This window comes from Erpetoichthys calabaricus, chromosome 1, assembly GCF_900747795.2.
Source record: "Erpetoichthys calabaricus chromosome 1, fErpCal1.3, whole genome shotgun sequence".
In the NCBI taxonomy this organism is placed as follows: Eukaryota; Metazoa; Chordata; class Cladistia; order Polypteriformes; family Polypteridae; genus Erpetoichthys; species Erpetoichthys calabaricus.
In genome coordinates this window covers 343666402-343677519 of record NC_041394.2, presented here as the reverse complement: position 1 = coordinate 343677519, position 11118 = coordinate 343666402, and positions in this window count along the sequence as shown.

Genomic DNA, 11118 nt, shown 5'->3' with positions numbered 1-11118 from the left:
AGTGTCATCAACCATAAGGCCCTCTCTTTCACACTTAACCCCATGTACTAACTGTAAGTGGACCCTTGACCACACAGCACATGGCCCCTCTTCACTCTTACAATACAATTTATTTTTGTATAGCCCATAATCACATAGGAAGTGCCGCAATGGACTTTAACAGGCCCTGCCTCTTGACAGCCCCCCAGCCTTGACTCTCTAAGAAGACAAGGAAAAACTCCCAAAAAAAACCTAGTAGGGAAAAATGGAAGAAACCTTGGGAAAGGCAGTTCAAAGAGAGACCCCTTTCCAGGTAGGTTGGGAGTGTCAGTGGGTGTCAAAAAGAAGGGGGTCAATACAATACGATACACAGAACAGGACAAATCCTCAATACAGTATAAAAATAAAAATTTTACAAATACCGAGCAGAATTTAACAGTAGATGATATCGCATAATTTGTTTAGAGTCCTGGAGACCTCAGGCATCAAGCTGCCTCATTCAATAGGGCATTCCACAGCTGAAACAGCGCTGGGCCAGCCAATCCGATGAAAGGACCCCTCTATCCAATGATTCCTGCGATCCTCCATCAGGGATGACTTTACCTTAGGCAGGCAAAACAGCTTGACAGGTTTGACAATTTGAGTACCGAGAAGAGACACAGAATAGGTGAGAGTTAGTAACCAATTAGAACTATCGTGTTATTTATGTTTTAGTGCTAATGACTAACAACAGAGATGCAGTCTGTACAGTTAATCAGCAGCTCTAGTCAGGGTATGCTAAACTGAAGTAGTGAGTCTTCAGCCGGGATTTAAAAGCTGAGACTGAAGGGGCATCTCTTATAGTAGCAGGCAGACCATTCCACAGTTTAGGTGCCCTGTAACTAAAAGTTCGACCTCCCACTGTTATTTTATTAATCCTTGGAATCATAAGCAGACCAGCATCTTGAGATCTTAATGTGTGCTCTGGTTTGTAAGTCATGATAAGTTCAGACAAGTAAGCCGGACCTCGGCCATTTAATGCTTTATATGTTAAAAGAAGGATTTTGAAATCAGCCCTAAACTTAACCGGGAGCCAGTGTAAGGATTTAAGAACTGGAGTTGTGTGTTCTTATTTTCTTGTCTTTGTAATAATTCTTGCAGCAGCATTTTGGATTAACTGGAAGCTGTATAAAAAACAGTTTGAACATCCAGTGAACACCGCATTGCAGTAGTCAATCCTACTAGAAATAAATGCATGAATTAATTTCTCAGAATCCTGTTTATTTAGAAAGTGCCTTAATTTCCCAACATTTCTAAGATGGAATAAACATGATTTGGACAACTTTGTAATGTGTGCTTTAAATGACATGCTAGAGCAGGGGTAGGCAACGTCGGTCCTGGAGTGCCACAGTATGTGCAGGTTTTTGTTCTAACCCAGTTCCTTAACGAGAACTCAATTATTGCTGATGAAGCACATATTGCTTAAGTGACATTTTAATGCTTCATTTTAGTGGTCTCGCTTGTTAAGGTTCTCCAACCTTAATTGCTTATTTCAATCTTAAACTGCTGCATTCAGTGTTTTAATTGCTCCTTATTAGCAATAAGATGTAAAACAGGGGTAGGCAATGTCGGTCCTGGTGAGCCGCAGTGGCTACAGGTTTTCATTCCAACCCAATTGCTTAATTAGAAACCAATCATTGCCAATCTCAGACCTTATTTAATTTTATGGCTTGTTAGTCTGTGCAATGTAAGGCTTTTATATCGTAGATTTTTTTCCTTTCCAAGGGTATCATCCAAATGATTTGAAGCCTAAAACAGATCATTTTCAGTCTGTCACATTTTTCTATTAAGTGTTTTATTAAATCAAACCGTGCATGATGAACACACACAGATGTAATTGGAAAAAGGCTAGCTGGAGAACTGCTGGCTGCTTTGTCTTTTACATCTTATTGCTAATAAGGAGCAATTAAAACACTGAATGCAGCAGTTTAAGATTGAAATAAGCAATTAAGGTTGGAGAACCTTAACAAGCGAGACCACTAAAATGAAGCATCAAAATGTCACTTAAGCAATATGTGCTTCATCAGCAATAATTAAGTTCTCGTTAAGGAACTGGGTTGGAACAAAAACCTGCACATACTGTGGCACTCCAGGACCGACGTTGCCTACCCCTGTGCTAGAGTTAAAGATAACTCCCAGATTGTACTTCTGGACTATCTGTTGCCAACACTCATAGCACTGATTTGGGACTCTCTGACCATAAATCAGTGCTCTTCACTGTCTCATTATCTGTCCCTCCTTGATAAATTTCTTTCTGGATCCATTTCTGATCTTTTACTGTCTGCACCTATTCCACCAACACTAGATAGTTTTGTTGACCACTATAACTCAGCCCTTCAGTCAGCATTAGATAAAACAGCTCCTTTAAAACATAAGGAGGTTTCCTTTAAGCTTTCAGCTCCTTGGTATAATTCAGAGCTACGATCTATGAAAGCAGCTGGCCGATGCCTTGAGAGAATGTCACGTAAGACTGGCCTCACCGTGCACATCCAGGCTTTCTCTGACCACCATAGAGCTTACAGAGAAACACTAACCGCTGCCAAGAACACCCATTATGGCAGAATAATAGAAAGTGGCCACGAGAACCCAAGGGTTTTATTCTCTGTAGTTAATAAACTACTCGAACCCGCATCTGGCCCAACTACCTCTTCTACTGAAGTCTGTGAGAATTTCCTCCACTCTTTCCGTAACAAAATTTATTATCTAAATAATTCAACTAACATAAATACATCATCTGTTTATATCTCTCCCTGTTTTCCCACTCCATCCAGCTCCTTCTCTGAGTTCTCACCAGTCACTTCTGCGTTTGTTAATGACCTGCTTTGTAAGATGAGGCCGACTACTTGTGTACTGGACCCCATCCCCACCACACTACTTAAATCCTGCCTTCATGCCATAATCCCGACTGTTACAACAATAATAAACTCATCCCTTGACACTGGCTCTGTGCCGCTCACTTTTAAAATCGCTTCTGTAACCCCAATGTTAAAAAAGTCTGGTCTTGATGCTGACAATCTTAATAATTTTCGGCCTATTTCCCACTTACCTTTTCTGTCAAAAGTTCTTGAGCGTGTTGTAGCTTCCCAACTCACTAACTGCTTAACCTCTAATAATTTGATGGAACCCTTTCAGTCTGGTTTCAGGGCGTGGCACAGCTGTGAAACTGCTCTGCTACGGGTAACAAATGATTTGCTTATGGCAGCAGACTCTGGACAAACCAGCATATTAATTCTGTTAGACCTCAGTGCAGCATTTGACACTCAAGTCAGACATGATATCCTACTGTCCAGAATAGAGAACATGCTGGGTATCTCTGGCACTGCCCTCCAGTGGTTCAAGTCCTATCTGACTGATAGGCAAGAGTTTGTTAGTCTTGGCAAGAGCAGATCCAGCTCAGTGCCAGTCACACAAGGAGTTCCTCAGGGCTCTGTCCTCGGTCCTCTGCTTTTCTGTATTTATATGCTTCCCCTTGGCCATATTATTCGTAGCTTTGGACTGGGTGATCATTTTTTTGCAGATGATACTCAACTCTACTTCAGTGTTAAAAGTGGAACTTCATCAGAGCTTTCTCAGCTCACACCCTGCCTTAGTGAAATTAAAACCTGGATGGAGCAAAACTCTTTAAAATTAAATTGCAATAAAACTGAACTCCTGCAGATTGGGACTAAAATGCAACTTAATAAAATGAGCTCCTTCCCAGTCCATCTTGGCGGTGATCTCATCAGACCTGCCTCTACTGTAAAAAATCTTGGTGTCATTTTTGATTCCTCCTTTTCTTATTCCGCCCACATAAATCACATTAAGAAACTTTATTACTTTCACCTCCGTAACATATCCCGTGTTCGCTCCTTCCTCTCCTTTTCTAAAGCAGAAACTTGTCCATGCTTTTATCACATCCCGCATCGATTATTGTAATTCCCTACTGAGAGTTGCCCCTTCTAATCTTATATCACAGCTCCAGTTGATTCAAAACTCTGCTGCAAGAGTCCTTACTCGAACCAGCAGCAGCGAGCACATCACACCCATCCTGCTCCGTCTTCACTGGCTTCCTGTGTCTTACAGAATCGAATATAAAATCCTACTAATAACCTACAAAGCCTTAAATAACCTCGCGTCAAAATACATCAGTGACCTTCTCCATCACTATGTGCCTGCCCGCCCACTAAGGTCCTCTGATTCTGGTAATCTTGTTGTGCCCCTCACTAATCTACACTCCATGGGTGACAGGGCCTTCAGCTGTATAGCGCCCAGACTCTGGAATGACCTACCGAAATTAATCAGGTCAGCTGACTCCATGAATTCTTTTAAAAAACAACTCAAAACTCATCTGTTCAGGAAGGTTTTTAGCTCTACTTGACTTTATTACCCTTCTTTCAGTTTACCTCAATATCAAGATGCTCATGTAACCTGTGTGTGTGTGCTAGACCATCAATTATGTTGTCTGTTAGGCTTTTCTCTGAATTTACTATCTTACTCTTCTCTATTTATTTATATGGTTTAGGACAGTGCTATATACTGTATACGCTGCCGTTCTCTCTTAAACTCTGTGAAGTGCCATGAGCATGGGAAAGGCGCTATACAAATAAAATGTAATATTGTTATTATTATTAGATTGTGGGCTGATTCAGTAAAAAAATGGTGATTTCAACTGAGTTAAATGTTGACAAAATATTGTTGTGATCAGCGTCATTCCCTCCAACATATAACATCTGTTTTATCTTTGTTTTCAAGTAGTTCTCACCATCCACTCCTTTAATTTATTAACACAACTGATTAAAGACAATATCGGAGAAACTTCATTTGATCTAAATGAAAGGTATAACTGGGTGTCATCTACATACCAGTGAAAATTAACATTATGTTTCCTAATGATAGATTCCAGTGGAAGCATGTACAGTGAAAACAGTAAAGGTCCCAGTACTGAGCCCTGCGGGACACCATATTGAACTTCTGTGTATAATGATGGAGTACTGTCAGCACATTTCTGTACATATTGGAATCGATTTGATAAGTAAGAACTAAACCAAGCGAGCACAGTGTCTGTGAGCCCAACATCATTTTCTAGACTGTGCTGTAAAATAGAATGGTCGATGGTGTCAAATGCTGCACTTAAGTCCAACAACATAATTACAGTGGAGTTTCCTTCATCAGAGGATATCAGAATGTCGTTTACAACCCGTGTTAGTGCCGTTTCTGTACTATGACCAGTGCGAAAACCAGACTGGAATTTTTCAAATAAATTGTAATGCGTAAGGTGTGACTGAAGCTGACTGGCGACTACTTTTTCTAGTAATTTTAGAGAGAAAGGGTACATTTGAAATAGGCCTATAATTATTTAGCAGTTGTGGGTCTAGGTCTGACTTTTTAAGTAATGGTTTAATGACTCACACTTTTAGTGCATCAGGTACTGTGCCATGCAGTAATGAACTACTGATAATATTTAGACTATTTTTTGCAAGAACATCCATTGCACTTTTTACTAGTTTTGTTGGCACTGGATCTATGGAACAAGTAGTGGGCTTCATTTTAGAAATTAAAGTTAAGACTTCCTGCTCAGTTACAGGATTAAAATTACTAAAGTGCTGAATGCAAAGGTGAGTCAGGGTCTGCCAAGCTAGTATGTGGTTTGTACTGTGATGCTGAGATCTGGGATCTTATATTTTTAATTTACCCTTAACTTACCCTTTGAGTAGTACACTCTGAACAGCTGGACATTTATTCTGCCTGTGGTATTTTCTGGTGATGCATTCTTTGTTCCAGTTTGTGCTTTACATCAGTGTGGATTCTTATGATATCTATACAGTTCCCTCCATAATGTTTGGGACAAAGATCTGTTTTTTCTTGATTTCTCTTTCTGCTCCACAGTTTCAAATTACAAATCAAACAATTCAGACATTGTGATAAAGTGCACATTGCTGACTTTTATTTAAGATATTTACAGACATTTCCATCACAACATCTTGAAATGACAACACTTTTCCTACATGTTCCCCCCATTTCATGGCACCATAATATTTGGGAAAATTGGCATCTCAGGTCTTTGTGAATCCTCGGGTGTGTTTCTTGGATTCATCAGATACCTCGGCTTACTTCTACCCTTTGGAGTCTGTATTTGCCATTGTTCAACAAGAGGACAAGAACTGTGCCAATGAAAGTCAAAGAAGTAATTATGAGGGTGAAAAACAAGAATAAAATCATTGGAGACATCAACAAAAACTTACTATGACCTCAATCAACTCTCTGGAATATCATGAGGAAGAAGGAACACATTGGCGGGCTCAGGAATTGCAAAGGGACTGGTAAGCCATGGAAGACCTCCACTTCTGCTGACAGAAGAATACTTATTAAGGTAAATAAAAAACCCCAAACGCCTGTCCGACAGATCAGAGACAGTCTTCAGGAGGAGATGTGTGTGTCAGAGACGACTATCAGCAGAAGACTTCATGAGCAGAAACACAGAGGACACACTGCAAGATGCAAACCATTAGTTAGCCACTAAAATAGGATGGCCAGATTACAGTTTGTGAAAAGGACTTCAAAGAGCCCGAAGAATTCTGGGAAAAGGTCTTGTGGACAGATGAGACAAAGATGAACCTGATTAAAGTGGTGGCAAGAGCAAAGTGGGGAGACAAAAAGGAACTGCCCAAGATTGTAAACAGACCACCTCATCTGTTAAACATGGTGGTGGGGATGTTATGGCTTGGGCATGTATGGCTGCCACAGGTCCTGGCACACTTGTCTTCATGGATGATGGAACTGGTGACGACAGTGGCACAATGAATTCTGAGGTAAGTAGAAACATCTGATCTGCTGAAGTTCCAGTAAATGCCTTCAAACTCACTGGATGGTGCTTCATCATACAATAAGATAATGAGCCAAACATACTGCTGAGGCCATACATGAGTTTATCAAAGCTAAAATGTGCAAAAGTCATGAATGGCAAAGCTATATGCTGAAGAGAAAACTTAAGGGGACAAACCGCCAAAATCCTCAGCGACTGGTGATGACTGTGAATCTCGGACTTCAAGCAGTCATTACATATGAGGGATATGTGACAAAATCCTAAATATGACAATGGCTTTAATAGACCTGCCGTTGCTGTGTCCCAGATGGTATGGAGTCCTGTAATGGGGTCCATTAAAAAAAAAAAAAAGTGTCATTTCTACATGGTGAGAGCAAAATGTATGCCATTACTCTTAAATTAAGGTCTGCAATGTGCACTTTCAACACAATACATAATCAAGGATCTTAGGCAATACCAGTAAAAAGTGTCCTTTAGTTTTGACATGAATAGTTAAAGGTACAACTGCTTCAGGCATAGTCAGTAAAGTTTTATAACACTTGGAAATAACAAAAACAATGTTGAAAGGCCACAGGTGACGACAAAAAATGGCTGGCATATTTATGCAGTGGGAGTAAAATCCCGTGTTCAAACAGACTGTACTTCGACAGGTAGAAAAACACCTTTCTTTATCCTAAACTCTATAGACCACCGTTTCTGTGTCCACAAATTGGTAGAACTAAAAGGGTGAAACTTAAACAGAGAAAAAAAGATACAAACTGCTAAGTACAGTGGAACCTCGGTTCACGACCATAATTCGTTCCAAACCTCTGGTCATAAACCGATTTGGTCGTGAAACGAAGCAATTTCCCCCATAGGATTGTATGTAAATACAATTAATCCGCTCCAGACTGTTCCAGACCGTACGAACTGTATGTAAATATATTTTTTTAAAGATTTGTAAGCACAAATATAGTTAATTACACCACAGAATGCACAGTGTAATAGTAAACTAATGTAAAAACATTGAATAACACTGACACAAACACCCTGGCTCCCTGCTCAGCTGCACGCGCCCTCTCTCTCTCTCTGTAACATTGCAGGAGTTCGCGCTATAGCATTGCAACCCGATCGCTGTAAACACTCTTTTTAAATGAGTTTTAAGCACAGGGAGAAAAAAGGAACATTTGAACAAATCCGAACTTTATTTAAAAGCCAACCATAAGCAACTAACATTGCAGGAGTTCACGCTAATAGCATTACAACCCGATCGCTGTAAACACTCTTTTTAAATGAGTTTTAAGCACAGGGAGAAAAAAGGAACATTTGAAAAAAAGAGAAAAGTAACATTGCAACAATTCACGCTACGAACTGAAAAATGAACATTTGAAAAATATAATAATAATACAAAAACTAACCATAAACCACAAAGAAAACTAACCTTGCATGAGTCGAGTTCTGGCATGAAGTGAGGAGGAATTGGATGGAGAACAATCCGGCCTCGTCGCAGTTGAAGACTTGTTGCAGGATGTAGCCTTCGTCCTCCACTAATTTTGTGAAATTTTTCACGAATTCTTTCGCAGCTTCAGCGTCGGAACTAGCAGCCTCTCCATGCCTTACCACACTATGAATGACACTTCTCTTGCAAAACTTTTCAAACCATCCTCTACTGGCTTTAAATTCCTCACTTTCACCACTCATAGAAGGATAGTTTTGCAGCAAATTGCCATGAATCTTCCTGGCTTTCTCACATAACATCGCCTCGCTTACGCGATCCCCTGCAAGTTGCTTCTCGTTCAGCCACACTAGCAACAGTTTTTCCACATCTTCCAGCACTTGAAGCCTCTGCCTGGTTAATGCTGTAACTCCTTTTGCAACATCAGCTGCTTTAATAGATTCTTTCTGCTTTAGAATAGTCATTTGACTTCTTGTACTCGGAGGCAAGATCAGTAACACGAATGTTACGCTCATACTTTTCAATAATTTCTTTCTTTACTTCGATTTCAATTTAATGCAAAACTTTCTTCTCATCACTCTTCACTTGCTTAGAAGCTATGGTTAACTGCAAAAGCACACAAAATACTGTAGAGCACAAAGAGTTAACAGTTAAAGCACGCACGTCTGACTGAGAACAATGAACAGGGAGAGGCTGAACACGTGCTTAAATACAGTAATTGGTGCGTGCGAACCGGATGGGAAATGAAATAGAGCACAAAGACTTCACAGTGAAAGCATGCACGCACGTCTGACCGAGAACAATGTAACACGTGCGGAAATCATCGGCGCGCACAAACCGAAAGGGAAACTGGTACGTGTACCGAGACGTTCGTGAACTGAGGTTCCACTGTAGCTTTGTATTAAACAACAAACTTATTATTCAAATGTAAATTGCTGTGCAATTATACAAAACTAGCCAATCTGCGGCATAGCATATGCTGCATAATTATTTATTGATGGGTGAACACTTCCTGAAAGACTCAGTTGTCCAAATGGGATGGGTTTGAGGATACGACTGTGAGTGAATGAAAAGATGTAAAGAAGTAACATACAATTGTCCGTGACCGAAAACTGGTTTTGGCAGATACAGGCATATCTTTTTGAAAGTTTGTCCCTGCGCCTTATTAATTGTCATTGCAAAGGCCAATCTAACAGGAAATTGTCTGCTTGTAAAAGTAAAAGGCAAATTTGAATCTGATGGGGTCAGGGATATCCGGGGAATAAGGACAGTTTGTGAGGTAGCAGCTGCGATAGATTTACACTCCAGTACATTGCGGTGAATGCTGGTAACAGTCAGGCAGACAGGCGGGCGGGAGGGCGGGCAGGTGGGCAAGCCAACAAAAACACTATGCTCTTAGTATGGTATGAATGAGGTTTTTGTAGACAAAGGTTTTCCCTGTTCCTGCAGGACCATCTAAGAAGAAGCATGTTTGTCGCGGATGGGAATCGCTGTATGCAGCATGTAAAACAGTTTGCGAGGGTGGACGCGGTCGTGCGTATCCCATGACACGGGAGGAGAGTTAGAGTTGGCGGGCGTGGCTCTGTCTTACAGATCCCATGGTCTCTGTCTTGCGTGCCATGGTCGGCTGCTTAGTGAATTATATATATATATATATATATATATATATATATATATATATATATATATATACTGTATATATATATATATATATATATATATATATATATATATATATATATATATATATATAGAGAGAGAGAGAGAGAGAGAGAGAGAGAGAGAGAGAGAGATGTTTTAATAACCATATCCATCGGCAGATATCTTTAAAAGAAAAGGTGACTTTAAAGTAAAGTAAGACATACAGACGATGTTATCACAAGCATGAAGATAAGGGCAGATGACAGTGGACTGCGAATTCCATGCACATCAACAGCAGCCTTCAATACTCTGAACTAATGTCCTGATTATGTCACATGACAGGAAGCAAAGGGGAAGGAAGGGAAAATACCAGAGATGCTCACTAGGTGGGGCTAATAAAATGAAGAGCTTTAACAAGGTGTGGCAGAACAGGCTCAGTGATACTGTCCTCCTTCTTCTTTCAGCAGCTCCTGTTAGTGGTTGCCACAGCGGATCATCTTCTTCCATATCTTTCTGTCCTCTCCATCTTGTTCTGTTACACCCATCACCTGCATGTCCTCTCTCACCACATCCATAAACCTTCACCTAGGCCTTCCTCTTTTTCTCTTGCCTGGCAGCTCTATCCTTAACATCCTTCTCCCAATATACTCAGCATCTCTCCTCTGCACATGTCCAAACCAACGCAATCTCGCCTCTCTGACTTTGTCTCCCAACCCTCCAACTTGAGCCGACCCTCTAATGTCCTCATTTCTAATCCTGTTCATCCTCGTCACACCCAGTGCAAATCTTAGCATCTTTAACTCTGCCACCTCCAGCTCTGTCTCCTGCTTTTTGGTCAGTGCCACCGTCTCCAACCCATATAACATAGCTGGTCTCACTACCATCCTGTAGACCTTCCCTTTCACTCTTACTGATATCTGTCTGTCACAAATCACTCCTGACACTGTTCTCCAACCACTCCACTCTGCATGACCTCTATTCTTCACCTCTCTTCCACACACCCCATTACTCTGTACTGTTGATCCCAAGTATTTAAACTCCTCCACCTTCGCCAACTCTACTCCCTGCATCCTCACCATTCCACTGACCTCCCTCTCAGTTACACACTGTAACAGATTGAGGTCACTGTCGTCCTCTTGAACCCTCTGACTTGACTCTAAACACCAGGTAAAAGTCCAAATACTATATTTATTTGAACAATAACGTGCACAAAGCACCCTCC